The sequence below is a fragment of the Lepidochelys kempii genome, chromosome 1 (assembly GCF_965140265.1).
Source record: "Lepidochelys kempii isolate rLepKem1 chromosome 1, rLepKem1.hap2, whole genome shotgun sequence".
Classification (NCBI taxonomy): Eukaryota; Metazoa; Chordata; order Testudines; family Cheloniidae; genus Lepidochelys; species Lepidochelys kempii.
Window position 1 is genome coordinate 179,905,942 of NC_133256.1, and position 18,272 is coordinate 179,924,213.

An 18,272-nucleotide genomic window follows, 5' to 3' on the forward strand; every position below is an offset into this window, starting at 1 on the left:
GAACAGGCAGTCAACTGAAGTAGTAGGAGCCAGTTAGGCCCTTAAGACACTGCTATCTTCCCTCACTCAGGCCCTGCTACCAGCCTGCTTATTTGTCCCCTTCAACTAAGAGTGTTGAGAGCCACTATAGCTGGCACAGAACAGCAGTCATGAATGAAAGAAAAAAACACCCCTTGGGGCAGCATTCAGAAAAAGAAAGAAAGCAAAGGAAGATTTTCTATCTAAGAAGGAAGGAGCTCTGCTGAGATGCATAGACACAAATGTTCATGGTGAGCCTTCCAGCCCCAGTGAAGATGAGTGGTGAGGAGATGCCTGATCTTCCACTTAGAGTGCAGGTGACCTGGCAGCTACTGCAGCATCCATATCTCCATCTCAGATGGATGTAACCATGCACATTCCCGAAGGAAAGTGTAGATCAGAGAAGAGTGTGGTGGAGGCACAAGCAACAGCTGCTGCTGAGTTTAGTTCCTTAAGTCTAGATGATCCAGGACTGTGGACCCACTTGAGCAGTAGTCCGAGGGACTTCCTTGTACTGCATGGGCCACAGCAAGTGAAAAACTTCATGTTCCCCAAAGACAATGAAAATAGAAGTTTCCATCCAACACATTACTGGCATGAAATCCCCAATGATGACAAAGTGGAAAGGCCATGGCTTATGTACTCAAAAACCCAGAAATCTGCATACTGTTTTTGTTGCAAACTCTTCCAGTCTAATATTCCAGCCACATATTCCAGCCACATAGGGTTCTACAGGAACAAACACTGGAAAAATCTGGCTAGAAATCTGGCATGCCATGAGAAGGCAGCAAATCACCAGACAGCATTCCATAGATGGAAAGAGCTTAAGAGACGAAGGTTAAAGGCCACCATAGATCAGCATCAAGAGAAGATTGCATCAGTCTCTTTACTGGCAAAATGTTCAGAAAAGGCTCGTTGCCATTGTGAGAATGCTTGCTACCCAAAACCTAGCCCTGCATGGCACTTCAGATCAACTGTATGTGCCAAACAATGGAAACTTCCTTAAAATTATGGTGCTGATGGCTGACTTTAATGCTGTACTCCAGGAGCATCTAAGAAGAGTCACCACCCAAGAAATACACACACACCACTATGTTGGAAAAACCATTCAAAATGAGATATCACAGTTACAGGAAACAAAAGTCAAAAGTCAAACAGAAGATTGTGACAGATCTGAAGTCAGCAAGATATTACTCTGTTATTCTGGACTGCACACCTGTTCAGCCATACGGAACAAATGACTTTAATGGTGTGTTTTGTAACAACAACAACAGAACCTAGTGAAAATGTCCCTGCAATGGTGACTGTCAGAGAGCATTTTCTAGAATTTATTAACATTGATGACAGTATAGGAGCTAGTATGACAAATGTGCTTCTTAAAAAGCTGGAAGATACAGGGAATTGCGATAGCTGACATGAGAGGTCAGGGCTACGATAATGGTGCCAACATCAGAGGAAAGAACAGAGGAGTGCAGACACAGATCCGAGAGTTAAACCCTCAAGCTTTTTTTGTCCCATGCAGTTCTCATTCATTGAGCCCGGTGGTCAGTGATGCAGCATCAGCTTCTAGTGAGGCTGCTGAATTTTTTAATGTAATTCAAAGCATAATTTTTCTCTGCATCAACTCATCAATGGCAAATTTTGAAGCAATATCTGGGAACATCCTCTCTGACACTGAAACCACTGAGTGCCACACGATGGGAAAGTCGAGTGCAGGCAATAAAGCCTATCAGACACCAAATTGGGAAAATAGATGATGCCATTATGGAGGATAATTCTATGACAAGAACTGTTTGTGGGAGAACAGTGGCAGAGGGAAACGGAATCACCAGAAACATACATAACTTCAAATTTCTGTGTGCCTCAGTGTTGTGGCATGACATACTGTTTGAAATAAATGTTGTAAGCAAGAGACTCCGAGGTGTTGACCTTGATATATCTGGAGCAATGGAACAAAGCAAAGTCATACCTACAGTCTTACCAGTCAGATGAGGGATTTCAAAACATTCTGAAGAGTGCACAGAAATTGGCACAGGAACTTCACACTGAAGCTATTTTCCCACCCATTCAAGAATACAAGAGTCACCGAAGAAGACAACATTTTGATTACGAGGCACGAGATAATCCCATAAGATACCCCCAAACAACAATTCAAACTCGAATTCTTTAACCTGGTGCTGGATTGTGCAATACAGTCAGTTGAAGAACGTTTCATGCAGCTCAAGGAACACAGCAGTATATTTGGGATGTTGTATGATATTCCAAAACTCCTCACTGTACCTGAAGAAGACCTACACCAGCAATGCAGGGCACTAGAGACCGTGTTGACACATGATGACATGCGCAATATTGATGCGAGTGATTTAGGTGATGAACTGAAAGCCCTTTCAAGATACATTTCAGCAGGATCAACTCCAAAGGCTGTTCTGGAATATATGTACACAAATAAGAGGACCACCCTCTTTCCAAATGCTTTTGTTGTTCTGCGCAAACTTCTAACACTTCCTGTTACAGTTGCCAGTGGAGAATGCAGCTTCTCCAAGCTGAAGTTAATAAAAACACATCTACACTCCACAATGACACAGGAGAGGCAGGTCGGCCTTGCAACCATCTCAGTAGAGCATGAGCTGGCCCAGACCAGGGAACTTCAGCAGGAAGCAGTTCAAATCTTTGCAACCAAGAAGGCACGGAAAGCACCACTTTGATTATTCAAACAGATAAAAATGCCAGTGTTTACTATGCAGACAAGAAAAGTTACATTTGCTGTTCAGGCATTTGAAAGTTAAGTGTTACTTACAATTTTTGAACAAGGCATTTTAAGTTGTTAGTTCCCCTTTATTGGGGTAGGTAGCAGAGCAGTACTGTGAGACGAGAAGAACGGGGAGAAGGCAGAACTGAGACCTTTCGAAGTTTTGGCCCAAGCAAGGGGGCATGAGGGTGTCATCTGAGCTCCCCACCTCAGGTGCCAAAATGTTGTTGGTCAACCCTGCTCCAGAGAAGAGCTATATGAACTGAAATGCTTTTAAAGACAATGTTAGTGTAATAGGGCCCGTAGGTCGCATTTCAGCATCTTATACAAAGTAGTGACTGGGTAAGGTATAAAGAAGTTCCTAAAGTTCTGTTTCAAGTTTGAAGTATGCAAGAACAAAGGCACTGTACTTTGTAGCACAGTACAGTATTATATCAGCACCATATGATGCTTATACATTGAATTTCTCCATAGGATCTTGTAAATAGGTTTTACAAGCTACTGAACCTCTTCAGCTAGAAACCTCTCACTCCTCATCACTTTACTTGATAATGAAAACTCCATGCAGTGGACGTATGAATCAAAACAGAATATATTTTTTCAAATGTCCAGGTCAATTTCTCCCAAACCAGATTATTTTATTGAAGCAAAATTGTGTGATGTGTTGGTTAAGAGGAGTATAAAATCCTTCTAGTATAGAAACATATCATGTTAGCAGGATTTAAGCTTATGTATTCAGACACCTTTAGCAAAAAGGAAAGATTGCATTAAAAAAATCAAACTATGAATTGTACCCCTTCTAGCTTGGTGGAGACATTTGCCTGCATCATTCCACAGATACCTAGGCACAATAGCAGCTACATTTAATCAAATGCTAAAACAAATGTTAAATATTGACTGTATCCTTTAAAAATGTTAATCTTGCTTTAACTTTCTTTTTACATGTCATTTTAAAATTAGTCTGTGACAGACAAAGTTTATATGGCCCGAACATTGAAGAAAGCCAATTTGTTTGGTATGGGAGGCAGAAATCTGACGGCGACTTATTGTATTTTACATTTAATGCCTACATACAGCACAGAGATGAAGCTGGTTGCCAAACATTGGAGTTGCGGCAAATAATACACCCTCTGTGCTTCCATCAGAAGCAAGGTGTATACACACATACCAGCTACTCTTTATGAGCAACAGAATTGCTATTTGCCTATTTCAAATAGTATCCAAATGTGCTACGCACAGCAAGAATACCGAGAGCAAAGAATGCTTAATATTCCAGCCCAGCTCTCTGAAAAAAAGCATTGAAGTGACAGAGCAGTGTTCTGTAGAGCAACATGATATGTCTGCTTTAAATGGAGAATAATGGATTTAAGTTTAGTACAGAACTAAAGGTTTCCATTACTATTCATGAATTCTGAAATGTTCTACTACAGAAATTCCTTTTGCATGAAATGTTCATCAGCATCACTGTGTGAAACTACAAAAAAACCATAAAGCCTGGCCCCTTGCACAATACAGTACTTACCTCTGTTTGTGCATTAACAAAGAATATTTCTATGGAGTTTATCAAAAGTCACCCATGTCTGTAAACGAACCATTTAAAACAAATAAGTTTTAGACTGATGCTGTCAGAAAAGAAATCCTACTGGTTCCACTTGGAACCCGTCATCTTCCTATTACTAAATGGCCTACCATTTGTCTACAGGAGGAAATACCCAATACTTTAGAAAAGCAGTTGCCATGGGGACTGAAGGTAACCTTTTGGCTGGCAAAGCAGGAATGTTAATTTGTCACTCCATAAAGGGATCATTACTACAGAATTGCATCTTTATCAGTAATTATTTTAACACTGAAAGAGCTCCAGAGATGTTTTTCCCATATACAAAAAAAAAAATTATCCAAAGAGCAAACTACCCATTCACCATGAAAACAACACTCTCACTTATGCTCTGTGCACTTGAGCATTTAATTTGAAATACATTTTGGGTGACCAGATGTCCTGATTTTATTGCGATACTCCTGGTATTTGGGGCTTTTTCTTATATAGGCTCCTATTACTCCCCACCCCCATCCCGATTTTTCACACTTGCTGTCTGGTCAGCCTAAATACATGACTTGATCCTGTAGTTAAATCCCATTTAACTCAGTGAGAATCTTGCATAACTAATGCCTAAAGGATTGGGGCCATAGTATTTTGGTAGACTAGGACTTATGATCAATTCTCAAAACACAAGCTGTATTTATTTCACATCATAGAATAATTCTTGAAAACAAAAATACTATTAAAGGTTCACAAAAAGAAAAGGAGTACTTGTGGCACCTTAGAGACTAACCAATTTATTAGAGCATAAGCTTTCGTGAGCTACAGCTCACTTCCTCAGATGCATATCGTGGAAACTGCAGCAGACTTTATATATACACAGAGAATATGAAACAATATCTCCTCCCACCCCACAGTGGGAGGACAGTGGGGTGGGAGGAGGTATTGTTTCATATTCTCTGTGTATATATAAAGTCTGCTGCAGTTTCCACGATATGCATCTGAGGAAGTGAGCTGTAGCTCACGAAAGCTTATGCTCAAATAAATTGGTTAGTCTCTAAGGTGCCACAAGTACTCCTTTTCTTTTTGCGAATACAGACTAACACTGCTGTTACTCTGAAACCTGTCATTAAAGGTTCAGCTTTTGTTGCACCTAAAATCATTGATAGCCGATTTCAGGGGGACTATTCACAAAGAAAGGTACTACTCAGTTTGAGTGAGGGTGGCAAAATGTGGTCCTAAAATGAGCAGTTATTTGTATAGTCATTTCTGATTGCTTGCAAATAGGAGTTTCTCTCCCCACCTCACACATGTGCAGCATAATGCTGAAGCAACTTAGGGCCAAGTGAATCCCCTATTTGCTTAGGAAACATCTTAGTATTTCTATTTGCATGCAAAAAGTACTAACTATTCCAACATTTTTGTTCGCTGAGTTGTCTACTTATAGTTACATTTCATGTGGTATTTTAAAAAATGTCCTATCTAAAAACCAAGTCAAAAGTGGGGGGAGGGGGATTGTTTTTTTGAAGTGTACGGGAGATTGGGAAAATACTGAAGGCAGTTTCTAAAGCCTTAGTTAACAAGCTTCTTCTGTTTGCATATTCAATTCCTCAAAGTAACATATGCATAATTTTATCATCGTTGTGTGCCATCTGGAGTATATTGATTGAACTGCAGTTTTAAAATGAGGTCTAACAGATAATTTGGTTGCATACATTTGGAAATAAAGTGATTATACTCAAACTGAATAGAGCTATTTAGGAATGGAGCTATAAGATTAAACTTGAAAATATATCCACTCTACCTGAGCAGACCAAGGGAGAAAGTCAAATCCTTACAATTTTACACTTTACTGTTATCTAATTTAAGTAAGAAAGGCTGTTTTAGGGAAGACTGTGCCCGCATTTTACAGTGTATTTTTGAAAAGGAGCCACTGTGCTGCTCTAGTCAAACCCTTTAATTCAGACTACCTAAAGAGAAAGAGAGAGAGACAGACAATAGGCTAGAACAATTTATTTTATACAATATCCTGTCAATTGGGCTTCACTTGAGATTACACTACATGGAAAGTTTTATCAGGAGTTCATCCATCCTAAACATTATAGTGAACTCTGTTGCTATAGGAACACAGGAATGGTCATAGCACAACAGAGGAATGGTACATCTAGTCTGATATTTTGTTTCAGCCTGTGGCCAATGCCACATTCATCAAGGAAATGTTTCATCAAACGCCACCTCACAATTTCCCTCCCCTCCACAAATACTTTTGGATTATCAAAACACAGTGGCCACGGGGTTATTCTGTAAATGAATACACAAAACGAAGTCAGCCACACACATTCACACACAACATCAGTTCACTTACTGAAAGAAGTTTTCTGAACTTTTTTCCTGTTACTGAAGGCTAATTGGTCTATAATCCCTTGGGGCACCCATCAAACACCCTTAGGTACATTTTGTAAAGATGGATACAATGTTGGTCCCCTGCCAAACAACACTAAATTAAAGTTACATATTTCCATAGCAACTCAGCTATTTTGCTCTCAGTGATTTTGTTCCATCAGAGCTCCTGGATGAGTGCTATTTGATGCTGGTGATTTCCTTCAAATTTAATATCTTGAATTGCTAACATGACTCCGATACCTCCGTCTCAGAGAGTGCCCCACTGCCTCTGCCTATAAAGAGCAACTACCGGTAGTTATTTCTCCTTTTCATATGTGGTAAAGACTGATGCAAAGAAATTCAGATTTTAACATCAAAGGCAACAATTACAATCATCAAGTCTGACCTCCTGTGTAACACAGGCCATAGAATTGCATTCTGTGATTCCTGCAGTTAGCCTAATAATTTGTGGTTGAACTCTATCATGTCTCAGACATCTAGCCTTGATTTAAAGACTCCAAATAATGGAGAATTTAGCAAATCTCTTGGTATTATGTTCCGATGGTTAATCACCTTGACTGCTAAAATTGTGTCTTATTTTTAGTTTGAAATTCACTGACTTTCAGTCATTGGATTCTGTAAAGCCTTTGTCTGCTAGATTAACATACCCTCGTGTGTCAGGTATCTGCCATCTCAGTTGGCACATATGGACTGTGATCAAGCTGCTTCATAACCTTCTCTTCAATAAACTAAATAGCCGGAGCTCCTTTAGTTTCTCTGCCTGCGTTGTATTCTCTTAGATTTCTGAGCCAGTTTTTAATATGTTAGGAAAACAAAGTGGAACTGACTTACAGAGTGAGGTTATATTTTACCCTTTGAACAGCTTCACAATAAGTTTATTCTAACCAAAAATGAGACATGCAAATTGCAATGTATTGAGACTATCTTGATCCAAACATACTCTTGCATCCTACCATGTAATGACAGTTTCTCTCTCTCTGGTTGAAATCCTGATCCCACTGATCATAGATATGGCAGGGCTGGAAGGGACCTTAAGATGTAATTTAGTCCAACCCCCTGCGCTGAGGCCGGATCATGTATACCTGTCAGGATGGTCTAGGTGTTTGTCTAACCTGTTCTTAACTTCCAATGAGAGGGATTCCACAATCTGCCTTGGAAGTCTGTGCCAGTACTTACCTACCCTTACAGTGAGAAAGGGTTTCCTAATATCTAACCTAAATCTCCTTTACAGCAGATTAAGTCCACTGCTTTTTGTCCTATCTTCAGTGGACATGGAGAACATCATCCTCTTTATAAAAGCCTGTAATGTATCGGAAGACTTATCAGGTCCTCCTGCCCCATTCTTCTTGTCTCAAGACTAAACATACCCAGTCTTTTTAACCTTTTCCTCATAGGTCAGGTTTTGTAAACCGATTAGCATTTTTGTTGCTCTCCTCTGTGATCTCTCCAATTTGTCCCCATCTTTTCTAAACTATAGCACCCAGAGCTGGACATAGCACTCGAGATGTGATCTCACCAATGCTCAGTAGAGCAGAACAATTATCTCTGGGTTAATACATACAACACTCCTGTTAATACACCAGAGAATGATACACCACAGAATATTAGCCTTTTCTGCAGCTGCAAAACATTGACGACTCATTTAATTCGTGATCCACTATAATCCCCAGATCCTTTTCAGTACCACTTCCTATCTAGTTATTCCCCATTTGGTAGTTAGGAAGGAAAAACTGAATGCCCAATACATTGCACTTGCCTGTATTGAATTTTAAGTTGTTGATTTCAGACCCATTTTATAATTTGTCAAGGTCGTTTTGAATTCTAATCCTGTCCTCCAAAGTGCTAGCAACCCCTCCCAACTCTATGTCATCTACAAGTTGTATATGTATACTCTTCACTCTATTATAATGACAAAACTCCCATTGACTTCAGTGGAGATTTCACCCTTTGTATGCTGGTGTTTGCTATATACCATCTGTGACTCTAAAGGTATTCTTGTACTGCGGTTGAGGTCAGACAAATGACAACAGTGGCCATAGTTAAAATGTTTCTCCCATTTCAAAAAAAGATTACCAGTTGCAGCTGTATTCCCCATTGGAAATACTGAAAAATCTTATTCAGACAAGCAGATTCTTGCAAAGTAAAATAAACTTGTGAAGCAAAATAGCTCTACATAAAAAATATAGCAACACCTTAACTAAACAGATTCTGGTTCAGATCATCTGTTATTTGTGGTGCAGAGCTAAGGATAATTGTTTGGGGTGAAATATATAGTTAAGGACCTTTAAGTACGTCCTCCACTTCTATAGGAGATTGGAAATTTTCTATTCCCCCTCCCCTCCGTCAAGCTCTTTGGTGGGTTGAAATGTAACCCTGTGTTCTTGTACATCTCCGCTATGATCTTGAAAAATACAATTTTAGGATTCTTGGGTCTTCAAGAAGGCTTTCACAACAGTCTGGTTTTTACAAAAGCATTTCCTTCCTAAAATGCAGGAACATAAACATGAAGGCCTTTGGTCTCTCTCTCATGGCTGGTTTAGTATTCTGGAGTGATGGTTCTTAGGTTATTCGTACCGTGAGACATTTTGTTATCGCCCCCTTCTAACCTTCCCATCTCCAGCAAGAAGGAGAATTGCCCATGCTTAATTGGGTGTCAGCTCCCTGCCACCTCCCATGTGCTACCACCCCACCAATCTCAGGTAAATTGCAGCCCTTCCTTTGTCTTGCAGATTAAAAAATAGGTGTACCCCAGTTCTTGACCTTTTTGAAGTGTTCCCCTTATCCACTGAACAGTTACAGAATTACCAAGTCAGTTGTCCCCAAAGGAAGAGTAGACAAACCAGCTTGGAGCATTCAGTTTATGATCAGCTTCTTGTATAACACCACAGCACAGATATATTTATAGTGAAACCATAGGTTTATTATTAAAAATAGATATTTAAGTGATGGTGAGTAAGGATAATAGAAACAGAAAGGTTACATATAAAACAAAATTATAACACATTTTCTAGAGATTGAACCTAAAAGACTAACCTTCTCTCACCTCAAATGTCCTTTGCCTAAGCGTTTGCCAACCAAGCCTAAGCGAAACCCCCTTTTCTGAATGTTAACATTCTGTCTGTTTACTGTCTCAGGTACAGCATTAAAAGGGTATCTCCTTTCGTTTTACCTACATCCCCACGTCCACTGCCTGCCCTAGACAAGACAACCCTCCCTGTAGTTCAGTTTCCAGTCTCTTGCCTCCCAGTTGACTTCCGATCGCCACCCCCCATTTACTTCATATGTGAATGAGGCTTCCATTGAGTTTATAGCTGTTTGGTGGCAGCAAGCGCTGGAAGGTAGGCGGAGGAGCGGGGACGCGGAGTGCTCAGGGGAGGAGGCGAGGATGGATGCACAAACAGGTGGAATGAAGGATGGATGGGAAGCCTTAAATCTCATTTCCTAACATTCAAATGCTTGACTTTGCCACCTAAACAATATTTTTTAACTTTGTATCCAAAAAGCTATCTAAATACACAGACCACTTCCCACTCTCTCTTTCTATACTGGTATCACTAGTGCTATTAAGACTACAAGCTTCTATGGGCAGAGACTCATGTTAACACATTTTATCCACTGTATAATGCTAGGCACACTTTAAGAGCTATACATATTAATACCTTGCATATTTATACCTGCCTATGGAAATTTCCACTACATGCATCTGACGAAGTGGTATTCACCTACGACAGTTTATACTCCAATACGTCTGTTAGTCTATAAGGTGCCACAGGACTCTTTGCTGCTTCTACAGATCCAGACTAACACGGCTACCCCTCTGATAATTTACATGTGAACATCCTTTGTCTGGCATAAACTGTTCATCAACTCTGCCTTAATACTTACTGACGGTAAGAACACATTTCCAGAACAAGCACAACCACACCCCCCTCACTGCTATATACTAGCAGTACATATATTTTACAATGAGACTAAAAACCAGTGAGACACTGGTTTCCATTTAAGACTTCACATTGTATTCTTTATGGATGAATGCTATGAAAGCAGAGTGCTAGGTATAGTCAGTTTGTCAGGCCTACTTATAGTTGCTGTTACAGAACAGTGAACTCTAATGGGCCTCTGTGTCATACTTCAGTCTTCCTCTCTCAGACTGTTTAGGATCCAAGAAGCAGCATGTATACAATATCTGACACAACATCTTTAAGGTAGCAGTTACCTCTGTAAAAATTCAGTAATTTTCCCCTGTTGAAATACTTCTGGGAACCCCTAGATCTACCAAAACAGTGAGGGGGCAATTGGGTTGGTGCTTATGCCATAGTGGCCATTGTCCTCCATTGGCTCCACTAAATGTCACTAATGGGTATTTTGTTTTAAAAAGGACATAACCACGGTGTAGCTTGAAGGCACAAGCTGTCAGTGCAGTTCAGTGCTGCCAACTCTGATTATTTTATTAGGTCTCACAGGGTAGGTATGATCTGGAATAGGCTTCCAAGGGAAGTTGGGGAATTCCCATCATTGGAGGTTTTTAAGAACTGGCTTGGTCAAAACACTTGACAGGGATGGTCTAGATTTACTTGGTCCTGCCTCAGTGCAGGGGTGAACTTGACTTTTCAGGTCTCTTCCAGCTCAACATTTCTATTTTTTTTTTAAATATTTGGGGGGTTTCAATCTGCCCTTGGCTGCTGGGTACAGCTTCCTCACCATCACTGTCTAACTCTAGAAGATAGGAGTAATTCTACCCTACCCTCACCCCAAACGTCACTTTAACTATAAATTCTTGTCACCCAGGATTTTATTTAGTAAGATTCTGCCTCAAGGCCCTTTCCACCAAGAGATTTATTTTATGTAGAACATACTGAAACTTTTTGTACAGAACAATATTCCCCCTCTATGACCTGCTCTTGTTGAGGATTACAGAACCCAATCCTGCATACACTTATACATAATGTTAATAACTTTATTAGTTTCACTGATCTCAGTAGGATCATGCACAAGTAGATCTATTGTGCAAAAAGCGCATATAGGATCAGGCCTTTAGACATATTTATGGTGTCCTTTTTGGCCTGATCCTGCTTCCATTTATCTCAAAGGGAATTTTCTCATGGTTTTAAATGAGGGAAGGATTTACCCTGCTTCAGAACATAAAAACAGCCAATACTGGATCAGACCAATGTAGGGTGACCAGATAGCAACTGCAAAAAAACAGGACGGGGGTCGGGGGGAAATAGGCGCATATATAAGAAAAAGTCCAAAAAAACGGGACATCTGGTCACCCTAGACCAATGGTCCATTTAGCCCAGTATCCTGTCTTCTGACAGTGGCCAATGAAAGATGCTTCACTGGGAATGAAAAGAACAGGGCAATCCCTCCCCTGTCGTGCAGCTTCTGGCAGTCAGAGACTTGGTGACACAGAGCAGGGATTGCACCCTTGACCATCTGGGATAACAGTGTTGATAGACCTGTCCTCCATGAACGTATGTAGTTCTTTTTCTAACCCGGTCATACTTCTGTCCTTCACAACATCCCCTAGCAACAAGTTCCACAGGTTGACAGTGCATTGGGTGAAGAAGCTTCTTATGCTGGTTTTAAACCTTCTGCTTATTAATTTCACTGGGTGACCCCTGATTCTTGTGTTATGTGAAAGGGTAAATAACTCTTCCTTATTCACTTTCACCACACCATTCAGATTTTAAGCCTTTATTTTATTTCCCGCCCCCTCCAGTCATCTCTTTTACTCCAAACTGAAAAGTCTCAGTCTTTTAATCTCACCTCATATAAAAGCAGTTTCATACCCCTAATAATTTTTGTGGCCCTTCTCTTATTTTTTCCAGTTCTAATATATCTGTTTTCAGATGGGGCGGCCAGAACTGCGTGCAGTATTCAAGCTGTGGCATACCTTAGATTAATGTAGTAGCATTAGGATATTTTCTGTCTTATTAAATAGTCCTTTCCTAATGGCTTCTAATATTCTATGCACCAGTTTGACTGCCACTGCACACTGAATGGTTTCAGAGTAACAGCCTGAATTCTGTATTCGCAAAAAGAAAAGGAGTACTTGTGGCACCTTAGAGACTAACCAATTTATTTGAGCATAAGCTTTCGTGAGCTCCAGCTCACTTCATTGAGCTGGAGCTCACGAAAGCTTATGCTCAAATAAATTGGTTAGTCTCTAAGGTGCCACAAGTACTCCTTTTCTTTTTGCACACTGAATGGATGTTTTCAGAGAACTATCTGCAATTATCCCCAAGATCTCTTTGTGTGTGGTAACAGCTTATTTAGATCCCTTCATTGTATATGTATTGTTGGGATTATGACTTCCAACGTGCATTACTTTGCACATATCAACATTGAATTTCATGTGCAATCCCATTGCAACTCTTCACAGTCTGCTTTGAACTTAACTATCTTGAGTAATTTTGTATCATCTGCAAACATTGCCACCTCACTTTGCCCCCCTTTTTTTTCCAGATAATTTCTGAGTATGTTGAACAGCGCTGGTCCCAGTACAGACCCTGGGAAACCACCACTATTTACCTCTCTTCACTGTGAAAACTAACCATTTATTCCTATCCTTTGTTTCTTGTCTTTTAACCAATTACTGATCGATGAGAGGACCTTCCCTCTTACCCCATGACTGCTTATTTTGCTTAAAAGCCTTTGGTGAGGGAACTCGTCAAAGGCTCTCTGAAAATCCAAGTACATTATATCCACTGAATCACCCTGGCCAAGTTTGTTGACCCCCTCAAAGATCAGGGTCTGATTCAACAACAAAAGCTCAAAAACAAGAAGTCTTCCCTGGAGCCTTAAGCCAGGCACAACTGCAAACTTCTCTGGTCTAGTCAGGGTCTTTCCTGCCTTAGCAGTGTATTCACAGCCCTTCTTAGCTGGCGCCACTGCCCTTCTCCCAGGATCTTCCTTGTAGGAGTCTCTTACTCTCCGCAGTCTCTCTACAGCTCCTGAGCTTCTTTTCCATTTCTGCTACTTTCTGCTGCCCTTTATAGAGGTATCACCTCCTCCATAGATAGCTAGTTTTAATTAAACTGAATACTTCATCCCAGATGTAGCAGGCAGGGCTATTTTACCCGTTGGCATCAATGGACATTTTGCCATTGGCTTCAGTAGGACCAATCTGTTTCAGCAACGCCATTTTGCCGCTCACTATAATTGGCACTAGTATGGACCATGGTCCGTGGTTCCTAAATTACATATGTCAACAGCGGCAAACCCTTAGGAAGGCTTTCTCCTACTATGGTGTTTTGTAGAAAACTTACAACCTTCAATTAAATACAACACACCTATTAAAACAGAAAGCCACAGTAAAACTACTTGCTTCTTCCTATGCTGCCACCTCATTTTTTTTTATTTCAGGGAATGAAAATTAGTGCAGTTTCTATAGGCAAGATGCTTTCACCCATCTCTTTTTCTCATCAAAGATATCTTTTTCCCTCCAATCCAGTGAGAAAATTTCATAATGATGAGGCCTGTGCTTCATGTATATTTCACTGCCCACACATCTGGTGATCTTTAGCATTATGCACTTCGGCATGCCCGTGATAAAAATGCCTGAGAGATTACAATACACCTAATGTTATAAGTAACACTTAAATAGGTTTTAAAATAGGATTTTTAAATAGGTTGCTTGTTTGCTTTTTCCTTTAAATCACAGCTGATCAGTAGAATTAAGTTATCTGTGGACAAAAGTCAAATATTTGCGTTTCAAAATAGCCCTGCATTTATTTAATATTTTTAAACATTGTTCTACCTTTTATACTGAATACATGTGTCACGGTTCCTCCCCCACTCTGAACTCTAGGGTACAGATGTGGGGACCTGCATGAAAAACCTCCTAAGCTTATCTTTACCAGCTTAGGTCAAAACTTCCCCAAGGTACAAAATATTACATCCGTTATCCTTGGACTGGCCGCTACCACCACCAAACTAATACTGGTTACTGGGGAAGAGCTGTTTGGATGCGTCCTTCCCCCCAAAATACTTCCCAAAACCTTGCACCCCACTTCCTGGACAAGGTTTGGTAAAAAGCCTCACCAATTTGCCTAGGTGACTACAGACCCAGACCCTTGGATCTTAAGAACAATGAACAATCCTCCCAACACTTGCACCCCCCCTTTCCTGGGAAATGTTGGATAAAAAGCCTCACCAATTTGCATAGGTGACCACAGACCCAAACCCTTGGATCTGAGAACAATGAAAAAGCATTCAGTGTTTTACAAGGAGACTTTTAATAAAAAATAGAAGTAAATAGAAATAAAGAAATCCCCCCTGTAAAATCAGGATGGTAGATATCTTACAGGGTAATTAGATTCAAAACATAGAGAACCCCTCTAGGCAAAACCTTAAGTTACAAAAAAGATACACAGACAGAAATAGTTATTCTATTCAGCACAATTCTTTTCTCAGCCATTTAAAGAAATCATAATCTAACACATACCTAGCTAGATTACTTACTAAAAGTTCTAAGACTCCATTCCTGTTTTGTCCCTGGCCAAGACGACTACAGACAGACACAGACCCTTTGTTTCTCTCCCTCCTCCCAGCTTTTGAAAGTATCTTGTCTCCTCATTGGTCATTTTGGTCAGGTGCCAGCGAGGTTACCTTTAGCTTCTTAACCCTTTACAGGTGAGAGGAGCTTTCCCCTGGCCAGGAGGGATTTCAAAGGGGTTTACCCTTCCCTTTATATTTATGACAACATGTTTCAAGGTAGCTCTATAACATGGTCCAGATAAGTGCAGAGCTTTCCAGAAGGTGGTGTCTGGAGATAATTAGTCCCAAGAATCATGAAATAAGCCTTCCAAATCATTACAGACTCAAGTGTCTCCTGTTTTACACCTCTGGAACCTCATGGAAGTCATGAGTCTGAACAGGTAACTATGGGCACAGTTTCACTGTAGCATTTGAAAGAAAAACAGGGGCTGATGCTCTGCTGGTGCAACTTGTTGATAAATTAGGCAATTGCTTGGCCACACTTTGGTTCAGTATGAAATATATTCACAAGACTAAATAACCACTATCAGTCAGGCTCATTGCAAAAAGCCAATAAACAACAAAGTATAGGAAGAAAAGTTTAATACCTGTTTCTTGGAAGCCATCTCATGAGGTGTTCTATTCACCTTATCCAGAAGATGTACTCCCAAGTTATATTCCTAAAGCCATCTTTTTATTATCTACCTGTTTACAAATAAAAGGTACAGTATGGATAAATCTAGTTTCAGATGACAATCAGCTTTCTTCCTTGTTTTTCTGATACCCTGGTATACCCCTTATCTCTTTGTTCTGAACACATGCATTCCAGGTATCAAGGACCATGAAGACAGCTCCTTATTTTGTACCAGGTAGAAGATTGATATATCTTGTTCTTTTCCTTGGGACATTCCAGTATTAGCTTGTGAGTGTAACTCCCTACCGGTTGCTATGGTAAAACAGTCATATGTCCTGATCTTAACAGCATTCCGATCTCCTTAAGCCAAAGTTTACTACTGCAGCTAATGCAAAGTGTTATGGGATACTTGACATGGATGAACAAATTTTTTAACATAACTTCCCGATACTTATATTAATACTATACCCAACATATGTATTGGCTAGCATTATCATATCTCTAGTGATTACCATGGGCTTCAGTGGAGCTATGATCATTTACACCAGATGAGGATCTGCCCCACAATGCTTCCAGACATTCTTTGTATATGACTATTACTCTGTTTCCTTCTCCCAACAAGTTTAAGTCTTGTTTTAATACATAGTTTTCAATTTTAATGCTTCTTGTTTAAAAAGCGTAGATACTTTGCAAAGCGCATACTCTGTTAATGAATTACATATTATACTGCTACATACAAAGAGGTTCCATTACCACAGGCTAATTACTCTCACGCTACATATAACTTGCTTGAACTATACAAAACAAGACATGGAATTATTCTAGCTATAACAAACTGAAACATACTATACTGTAGTCTAAATATATTAACTCATAACCAGAGCTGAAATGCTGCTAGTCTGTTCAGTATGCAAGGAATGTCACACATTCCACAGCAGTGGGAACTGCATATAAAGTCCTATATATGTTAAAATTGCTCTAAGTGTTTCCCAATGACCGTAAAGGGGAATAAAATTGACATTTTACTGGTTCTGTCCCTCTAACTTTGTACTGATCCTGGATAATCTTTAGATGCTACAGTCCTGTGGAGGTCAGAGTTAAAAAATAATATCTACTGTGTCCATATGGCAGAATATTAATAGAATCCATGCAACAGCATTTACTTACTTAACTATATCACACCTCAACATAGCAAGAGCCAATCATCATAGTGAATAGGCTATTTTGGAAATGTTTAAGATGATTTTTCAATTTGATTTGGAGCCAACATACAGCCAATTTATGATAAGCAGCAGTATACACACACACACACACACACTTATTCCATATGAAAATTCTGTCACCTTTTAAAGCTTCTGGACGGAATAATTTTTGAGAGATAATTGTCTCCATCATTTCATTTTACAAAAACCTTTGACAATTTTTTTCTACATGTGAACTAATTTTGAATTTAGGGAAGAAGAAAATATTGCTTTATTCTCAAAGAAACAAGCTTCCCTTATTAATGTGGTTCTCAGCATGATTGGTAAAAGCCAGGACTAAACATATAATGGTGGCAGATACTCAGTCAATTTAAAAACAAAAAGACATCCTTTTATGAATGCTTCTTTGTCCTTGAAATATCTCCCTTTTAATATAATGTTTGTAAACGTGCTGTACATTATGGTCAAAAATATGCTTATAAAGTACAAAGCATGTAGAATAATTAAACCTTTATATTCCCTTCCCCCACACTGCATTTATTGTCATTCTTTGCCATGCTGGGCTGACTTACCTGCTGAGCCCAAGTTTGCACTGGGAGTATTTTAAGCAGAGGGCCATATGAGAAATAGATTTGCCCTCAGGCTGCTCTAATCTATGCCAGCTGGTTAAGGAGTTGCTGAAGTGCATTAAGTTCCAGACATCTGTCCTCTGAGCCTATGACATACTCATGAAGAGTTGCAGGGGGAAAAAAGTGGGCATCAAAGCCAGATATTCCTGTGGAAGATTCCCTCACACTGAGAAATTCCCCAGTTTTAGAAGCCCTCCCGCTGACATCACCACCCCTCCCCCGACACCAGAAGACTACCAGTATGCAGTTTAAAAAAAATAACTATTCAAAGATTTTATAATTGTTCATGACATGTTACATTCTCAGGCAGCAGGCACATGATTTTAAGCACCAAGTCATGCATTAAGCAGAAGTCATTGTTTTCAGAAGAAACAATGGCATCTTGATGTATTAAATTTATATGTCACAGGAAGATACTAGGGAACAAATCATGCTAAAAAAACCAGAAAAGTGATTTCTAGAAAAGTGTGTGCACATTACATAAGTTACTATGGTCTCCAGTATCAACCGTCACAGCTACAGTTCTGAAGAGTTTCCATTCTGATCCTGTTTTACATTGTAGCCCCCACAATTGGAGAATGCTGATTTACAGTAATTAAGCCTCCAAAAACACTTGAGG